We start from the raw sequence: 9,039 nt of genomic DNA, 5'->3' as shown, positions 1-9,039 counted from the left end.
CAAATGACAGCCCCTTCAGCAAAGCAGACTACAGCGTCGCATACATGGAGCACAGTGGGGTCGCTATACCGCTCCATAGCTTCGTCTTGCGCAAAAAAAGAATACAAGTCCCTCACAGAGAGACAAAGCCGCGGCAAGTGCCTGTGCACGTTCGTCTCTTTGAGTTTCGTTCACTTTTATGTTGTGCATCAACATTTCCTTGTAAGGACTTCTACAGAAGCATCCCATGCGGATTTCCGATTTTTCGGTTTCATTCAGCGCCTCCCATAAGCGCCTGCAATTGAAAATGCCTCTCCATTCATGCGCCGCGCCCCTCGCCACTGTGTCAATAATGTAGTGCACCGTAGTTTCTAAGTTGAAATAAAGAAACGTGACGCGTTTCTGAAAGAGGCAGTCTGTGTGAATTTTCGTAACCTTTTAGTCTTATCTGAACACGCGTATGGCCCCTGTCTAGTCACAATTACTAGAGCCGGAAAGTGTATTCCGCCACGCACTGCAACTTTTCCACCTTTCACGGGGTGGTGCGGGCCACCCATAGAGTTAATACTACTGACTCGGGCCGGCCCACTTAATCGCTTAATTTTGCTCACATGACCGCTGGCGCCGGGTGAAGATTAAATCTTGGCTTCGTGGTTTCTGCGTGGGCTCACGAAATTAATAATTGTGTATGAAAATAATAATTGGAAGAAGTGCCGGTGATTCGCGGAGTGTAAAGTTATCCGGGACGATTTGGCAGCACAACAGCAAGAGCACGGTGCGCGCAGCGGTGCGCACCGACTATTCCCGGATATCGCTAACCAGCCGCGCGCGCTAACGAGGTCGACCAGCATGCGGGAATCGTTCCTTCGTGGCAACTGCACCCTTCCTTGGCAGAACGGCGTCGACGATGTTCGGCAAATCTCTTGTTACAGCAATCGTGTTACATGGTGGCGTCGGTTCTGAGCTCTGCAAGCGGGGCTTGATTTTCCCGGGCAATAACCTCTGGAGCCAGCGTACAGAACACGAATGTTTCTGCACTAGTGGAGGTCCACAGGGACTTCGTAAGCAGCGGTGCAGACGTTATCGTAACCTGCAGTTACCAAGCAAATGTCGACAACCTCCAGAAGCACCTGCATATCGGCTCCACTGTGGCGGAGAAGCTCATCGCTCGCAGCTGCGAGGCCGCCATGAAAGCGCGCGATGAGTGCGCTATGCCCGGTGTGCGTGTGGCTAGCTCCGTCAGATTCTACGGCGCTGCGCTGTCGGACTTTGCAGAGTACTTGTGTGCGTGCGCCGACGTCGTGAGCGTCGACGAATTCATCGACTGGCACCGAGCCCGAGTTCGCTGTTTAGTCGCAGCCGGCTGCGACCTGCTCGCCTTCGAGACCATACCGGTGGCCCGAGAAGCTGTGGCATTGGTTTGTCTCCTGCGCGAGTTTCCCGGCACCAAGACGTGGCCGAGTTTCACCATTTCGCGAGAGGCGCCGGCGTGCACAGCTAAGGGAGAACACCTCGCTGTTGTCATGCGCGACTGCTAATGGGCCGACTCTTCCGGACAGATTCGGTGCCGGCCATATTCGAGAAGACCGGGCCTCTTCCCGTTCCATTCGTTGCCTATCCCAACAGAGGCGAAGTTTATCCAGGCCCCCAGCCGCGCAGGCCTCTTGCTGGTTACGTCGCCGACTGGATAAAGCTTAATGTCGCGCTCATTGGCGGCTGTTGCAGAACCGGACCGGACGACATCAGAGGCATCGCTGAGGTCGTCAAACGTGGTGCGCTCCGAACTTTTAGCATTCCCTTTCATAAAGGAGTTCTAGTTTGCTTCACGAATCCTAATGCATCATAACGGTGGTTTGTGTCGTGCAGTCCCGTTTCAACGAGCTCAGTGTTTGCATCACCAAGAATTGTGTAGCAGAGTTCTGATTAAGTTGCGTAGTATACCATTTCGACGGAGTTAAGTCCGCTTTATCGATGGTCATTTTCATGTGTACCTGTTTTATTACGCAGTCCGTTGCGAGGAGCAGCTGTTGTATAAACCTGAATAAACGCGCTGCATCCTATACTCCTGTATATCCATTACGTCCCCGTACTAAGTACGATATGGGCGTGTACATACACGCCAAAGAGAACATGTCATGCAAGTGTTTCATGACTCAAGTGAAGGGGATATTTTATTTTCCATGATTCAAGTGATGTAATAGACATTTATTTCTACTCGAAGAAGATTTAGGTAAATGTAAGAAGATGCTACTAGGGGGCCTTGTTGAGGTTGCAGTCATGCTAACGATGCGAAAAACAAGTAGTTTGGGAGAGAATTCTACGAGTCACTTTAAAGGTAAACTGAGCAAGAACGAGTGCACAGCAGCTGCGTCACTCGCGCGGTGCATACACTTGGCTCCATAGGGGAGGGATGGAGTCATGCGTACTAACCTCCGTTCTTGGGATCGCAGCCATCCATGCGTATACTGCCTGTGCTAGTTCATGGTGTGCCAAAATATTACTGTGCCAAGCGTGTTCATGGTGCGAAATGCGGTCTTTTGCACCAGACCCATCAGTAAGTTCGCTCATCATGATGGAAGTGCTGCACATATTTTGGTGTCTTCCGGGGTGCGGCTCTAGATGCAAATTCCTTCAATCCTCTGCGGAATTTAGGGAGAATATTGAGCTGTTATTTTTAATGCGTAAATCGCTTACATTCGTAGGCAAGTTACTTGTAGCAATGTTCTGACAAGCCTGAAGAGAACAAACCGTTCGCGATCAAGGTATATCGAAAGGTTCTCGTAGAATCAACAGTGGCAAGGGCACTGGCAAAATCACGTTGGCGGAAGCAACGACGCCAACAAGGACGACAAGAAAATACAAAAAAAATCATGGCTTCGTAGTTTTGCTGCAGAAGCCCGCGAAAAACTGATTTTTGTGTTTTTGTAGTATTGATCCTACTGAACTCGAGCAGATCTTCATGTTCTTCAGTTAAGTCTCAATGGGAAAGTCACAAATCTAAACCACAAGGATAAAGTTTCGAATAAAATTGTAGTCATTTGAAAGGGGTTTACAGGAGCATTTCAGCAATAGCTCCAAATTGGTTTGCAATGAACAACATCGGTGTCGTCAACATGTGATACACGCCAGTGCACAAGCACGCACGCAGAAGAGAAACTGTTGGTTCCGAGTGCCTTTAGTTTTAAAGCGAAAGCTTTATTAGTGGGGCCGATGGCGTCCTGTAAAAACTGGGATGCACTTCCCCATAGACCGGTTGGTCGACCAAAAAGCCCTGATAAGATCTCTGGACAAACGGCGCGTGCGTGAAACCAGGCTTCCACTTTGTCAAAACGGTTACTTGAAAATCGCGAAAAAGGAACGGTTCTATAGCGCTCCTGCGCTGCCAAGGGGCGCTGCGCAACCGACTTTCGGGTAGTACTTCCGGGTAGTACAAAGCTTCGGGGGTCCCATAGGATCCCGTGTGGACCGAAGCAAAATGAGCTCGATACTCCCGAATGGTTTGCGACATGGTATCCAGTCAATCCCTGACGCGTCCGATCTCTTCCGGCGATCAACTTGGCATTAGGGAAAAAAGCTTTGCAGCGCTGAATACGTTTACAGCGTCGACAAAAGTGCTGTGACGTTGACGGCGCGCTGCCACTGGAAGGTTCACTGCTCGATGGCCGTATGAAGTGAAATTTGGAGTGAAAGCTTCTTGTTAAAACTAATGCACTTAAGGACAAGGGCTTTTCAACAACAGCCTATAAAAAAATTGCGCGATCGGCGATGATCGTGTGTAAAAGCCAGGTTGTCCGGCGTACCGCAGGCTTGTCTGCTTCGGTGCCCCGCGCTTTTGCGTACCTGCGCACTATGCGTGCACTTTCATTAAACACCGCTGGTTTGCGTCGCCGTTACGAATACACGGGGCAGCGCTAGCTTACCCTTTTATTGCGTGGCTCAGTAACAAAATGCAGCGAGCGTCAGAAGCCTGAAATCTGTTTTGTGATTCCGAAAGTAATGGGCTTAAAACAAAGTGGTCGGGGCAAACTGAGTGGTCGTTCCGTTTCCTTGTTTGCTCTCATTTAAATCACGCTCTCGCACCATATATTACCAGTCCGCACTTAACAGACTAGAATAAGGGTCGGCAACGTTCTGAGGTGTGGTGCCGAGCTGCATGAAGTCGACACGGCGGGGGCTGGACGGCAAATCGGGTGAGAGGGGGAGGGGGGCTTTGAAGGCAGAGAGAAAATATTAAGCGAATTTCCAATTATACTTGGCAATAATCTGGCTAAGTGGGAAGATGGAGGGCAATGCAACTAAATGCGATCAATTATATGTCCTTGTCTTGCCGCCTAACCCAATTTGAGGTCAAACCTGGCGTGTCGGCGCTCAGATTGTTAGAGACAGAGAAAGCCCCTCCCCTCCCTACCCCCCCCCCCCCCCAGATTGGCTGAAGAAAAAGACAACCTAAAAAGGTAGTAATCACTGTGAGAATCGCCAAGGCCAGCCCACGTAGTACTTGGAGCTGGGTATGCCGCAATGGACCGCAGCACGGTGGAGATGGAACTAGTGCTGCTAATGCCACCCGCCGCGTTCTGACGACGTGCTAAGGGACGCATAGTACAGCCCCGCGGGCCACATTCGGCCAGCGGGCTGTAGTTTGCCGACCCCTGCAGTAGAAGATAACCAACACAGTCAGCGACGATCGTATGTAAATATTTGGCCACCCATCGTGTATGCGGCTGTGTTATGTTTATAGACAGTTCCAACAAGGGCGCCGCCATCTTGCGTGCGCAGCAGCCTCTGGTAGCTGGCCGATTGCTGGCTTGCACGTTTGCTCCGCGTCGTATACATGTATGGGCGCCAGCTGCGTCGCGGGGAATTTTTCGTTGTAGCGCGTTGTACGTTCCCTTCCGTAATATACTTCAAACGCGAAGGTTGTTGCATAGGACTAACTTAAGCGATCTGGCTTAAATTGGCGGCTTTTAGGGCCGCGGCGGAGCTGAAATTCCCCCGAGGGTATCCAACGTGGCTAAACAACCCCGTGTCAAACATATGTTTGCAATACTTCTTCACAAGTTTTTTTTTTGTTTGTGTGTGTGCCTGGAATCAAGTATAGCGGGTATTTTGGTCGTTTTACTGCGAAAACGGATGTTTGTTAAAATGGCCTAACCGTGATATGCGCGGCGCCCATGGGCAACAAGCAGAAGCGCGTGTCAGTGTAACAGACTGCTGGTTTCAAATCCCTGTAAGGTGTAACACAGGTAGTTTTGGGTGAACTTAGTAAATATTAGGCATATTATATAGTTTATAGTAAATCTTATCCATATACCAACACCTCACCCTGAGCCACCACTGCCGCCAACTTTAAACGAAATTTCCCCTATCTAGAATTTTAAGCTGCTCTGCAGCACAATTTAGCCGTGCAACCAATGTACAATATAAATAAAATAAGCAAAACCGCTCCCGGAGAGCGTTTTATAAGGACTTAATAAGCGTCCGCCGTTCGGCAGCCAGACAAGCGTTCGCTTTTGCGTTGCTTGGTGTGATGTTGCCGACAAAGAGACATTACATTTTGGCAATAGACCAACCTCTAGGCTGGAGTGAGTGAGTGAACAGCTTTATTTTGCTTGAGTGGAGGATGGGGGTAGAAGGGAGGCGGGATCCTCATACGTAGCACTCCACCTCACCCCTCCACTCCCCCTCAGATTGGCTGAAGAAAAGGACAACCTAGAGAGGTAATAGTCACTCTGAAAATCGCCAAGGCCAGCCCACGTAATACTTGGAGATGAGTATGGCGCAATGTGACCGCATCACTGCGGAGATGGAACTAATGCCACCGGCGGAACATTCAAGTTTCAGTGACCCATTTCAGTTTAGAAAGAAAGTGCAAGGTAAATGTAACTGGTATGGAAGCTTCGGGCGAAAAGCGGTTCACAATCTATTGCCAGCGGCATCAACACGGGGAGTTATGGGAGTGGCGATTGAAGCGCGACTAGGTGCGGAGGGAACAAACACCATGGAGGAAAAAAAAGCTTAGGAGAGGCCCCCAGCTATCCCCGCGCATTGGCAAAAGTGTGGAGGAAGTCACGTGTTTTCGGCGGCCATTGGAAGTCGCGTTAGCAACGGCGTCCTAGCAACAGCCCGCCCGCCGTTCGCCAGTCATGGAGGAAAGGCAGCGCCTGCCTTGTCATCCGATTGCGAAGATTGCTGCTTCGCTTTGCTGCGCTGTGGTCGTGCGGAACTCGAAAAGGATGCTGCGAGTTGCGAGAGCTGCGCCGATGTGAATATGTCATTTAATTTCTACTTGCAAGTGCACCTTGTACCGCGTCAAGCTTTTGCTCCGGTCGCGATCACGACGCGTCTATTGAAGTGCAGATATCGTGAACGCGCCGTCCAGTCGTACGCGCGGACACCCGTCAGGTAGATTTTCGGGAAGTGATTCACGGTGTGCAGTACGTAGGCGACTTGCAACCGAACGATTCGCAACTCAATTTTTAAGTGCGAATGCACTTTATAAGCGACCCCAAACCTTCCACCGCCGGCGGCGGCGGCGGCGGCGGCGGCGTCCGCAGTCCTCCTCTCCCTAGCAACGGCGTGGAGCGGAGAGGAGCGTCGGTAGCAACGGCGCGGTGACGTCACTTCACCACGTGACCGCGCTCGCTCCGCCTCCTCGCCGTGGCTGCGCGGGTGCGCGCCGCTCCCCGCACCGCTCCTCGCGCCGTGACGTCATGGTATGACGTCACAGCGCGCCTCCTCTCCCCAGCAGCTGCCGCGCGCCTCTCTCTCCACCGTGACGTCACACTCTCTCCTCTCCCCCTCGCTCGGCTGCAGCTGCCGTGCGCCGCTGTCCCTCTCCCCTTGCGCTCGCCTCCTCTCTCAGCCACCTGGCTCGGCGCGCTCGGCGCGGCGTACCCCCCTATATATGCAGCGATAAACTGCCAGACCTCCGTGGGTCGGCTCGCGCGCGCTCACGGGCGAATGCCAACGGATTTTAACTTTACTCCCCCTCATAGCATCACCCCGTGCATTCGCACTTAACCATGTTCACCCTCGGGGAAATGCTTGGGAGTTTTTTGGTTATCGCCGCTGCATGTAGTTTGCTAGGCCGGCAATTCGCGGCAGTGCCTTTGCAACTGTTACAAGGTAGATTCCCAGTTGATATAATTCCATCGTCCTATTACCGTAGTAGGTGTCCGTCTGTTGACTGGAAGAGTGCTGGATCTGGAATATGGATCTTTTTGTGGTCTCGCTCTGGATTTCGCTTTTCAACGCTTCATACTGCGAGGTTAGTGTATGAACGTTTTCAACTGATATCACCTTGAATTTATTGACACTGAGACAAGTTGAAAATTGGCGAAAAAAAGTTTATTGACGCCACCCACCCTCTCTTTTTTTACTCAATAAAACGTTTTGCCTCCTCCTCCTCCTCCTCCTCCTTCTCCTCCTCCTCCTCCTCCTTCGCAAAAAAATTCTATCGAGGGCACGCGAACAACGGTAAAAACATTCCACAATTTTTTATCTTGAAATCTGCATGAAGTGCTGCTTACCTATATATAAAGAACGGCCGTTTAATTGACTAGTCATCTCTGGGATTGCCAGTGAAACTGCAATGCAAACTTGGGCACTTTCCAGTCCACTGTTTGCGGCGTTCTCCATCTCTTGGGAACCTATAAACGGCGGCGATTGCAAACAAAGGATGAATGCACACCAATGTACAGCAATACTTGTCAGCGGAATGATGCACTAACCGGTGGAAAGTGACGCCCAATTCCTTGGGTACCGATCGCGACTTGCAGCCTGGCACCGAGCATTGCGGCATTGTTAGAGCGAGCCGCTTCGCAAAACTGCTGCGGCCACACTGAAGACGTGTAACGGTGTAACTAACCGAGCGTTTAGGTTCACGGTCACGCGCTGCAAAACGGCCTTCTACCTGCCTATCAGCTGATTTCCGCCGGCTCGGCGTTGGCAGATGCAGACGACATGAGAGGCGATACAGGACGGAGGAGGCGGAGAAGGTGCACCGAGAGAGAGGGAAAAAGAGTCCGCCATTCCCCCATGCCGCCATTCGACTTACAGAAATGGCGTTTCCGGCTGCGCTGGGTGTGACGTCAGGGCCTCTCCTAAGCTTTTTTTTCCTCCATGACAAACACTAATAACAAAAACCCAAGTTTCATTCAACAATAAAACAACATTTATATTTTACGAACAATATTTATTTCTGAATCCCATTTATTTAGGTGCAGTATCTAAAGATCCTTCTCAAAAACCTTTTTTGTAGCGCCCTCTGAAGAATGGCACACGTCATTGCTCTGTGATGCAGTCCTTGTAGTGTTCGGAAAGGCGCGCGTAAAGTTCGTCTGCTAGGAAACGCCCCTCGCGTGTTTTGGTGTTGCGCATTTGCATTCGTTTTTCCTTTTTGATTTGGTGTGAACTTAATTTTTGCTGTGCGTGCAGTTGCGAGGTGCATTGTATCGCGGGTGAACGCATTTAGTACGTGCACGGTGTCCTACGGGGCGATGCTGCCAACGGTTGATGCGGAGCGCATTCCTCGGTACCCACTGAAACTATTGGCTGTACAAAGTTGCAACAGCAACTCCCGTACGCCTGACGTTTCACTGCACCGTTTCCCTCTCATTTCCACAAGGTCAGGTAAAACTATAGTACTGTTAATACGTGCACGGGGGATTGTGTAAGGGGACGTCGTGGAACTTTGAAAAAAAAAAATGGGTCTGAAGCTTTGTTATATCACAGTTACCGCTTGATTTCACCTCATATTTGGCTTGGAGCAAGTGGTGTCAAATACTCTAGGACTTCTCAGCGTATTCCAATAACACAAGCACTGTGAGCCACTCGGATTCAAACGATCCGCTTTGCCGATCGCAGTGCCTCCTCTATTGCATTGCAACGCTTGTAGGATCCCGCGCTTGCATGCGCAAGCAAACTTTCCATCGCAGTACTGCGTTGTGCTGCTCTGTGCTGCGCTGCTGCCACATCTTTCCAGTTATGTGTTTGTACTTACTGCCGTCGCTTTCTTTTGCATTGATCTATTTGTTCTCTTTTTACTTCTCTGTTGCGACA

The 9,039-nt window shown here is 50.7% G+C and overlaps 1 pseudogene; it reads left to right on the top strand.

The window, feature by feature from the left end:
- The first annotated feature begins 823 nt into the window (after positions 1-823).
- On the top strand, positions 824-1,629 carry LOC144169677 (homocysteine S-methyltransferase YbgG-like; annotated as a pseudogene).
- The last annotated feature ends 7,410 nt before the right edge of the window (positions 1,630-9,039 follow it).

The sequence above is a fragment of the Haemaphysalis longicornis genome, unplaced genomic scaffold (genome assembly GCF_048455015.1).
Source record: "Haemaphysalis longicornis isolate Haplotype H1 unplaced genomic scaffold, Haemaphysalis longicornis Haplotype H1 scaffold_1, whole genome shotgun sequence".
Taxonomy (NCBI): domain Eukaryota; kingdom Metazoa; phylum Arthropoda; class Arachnida; order Ixodida; family Ixodidae; genus Haemaphysalis; species Haemaphysalis longicornis.
This window is presented reverse-complemented; position numbering and strand designations above follow the sequence as displayed.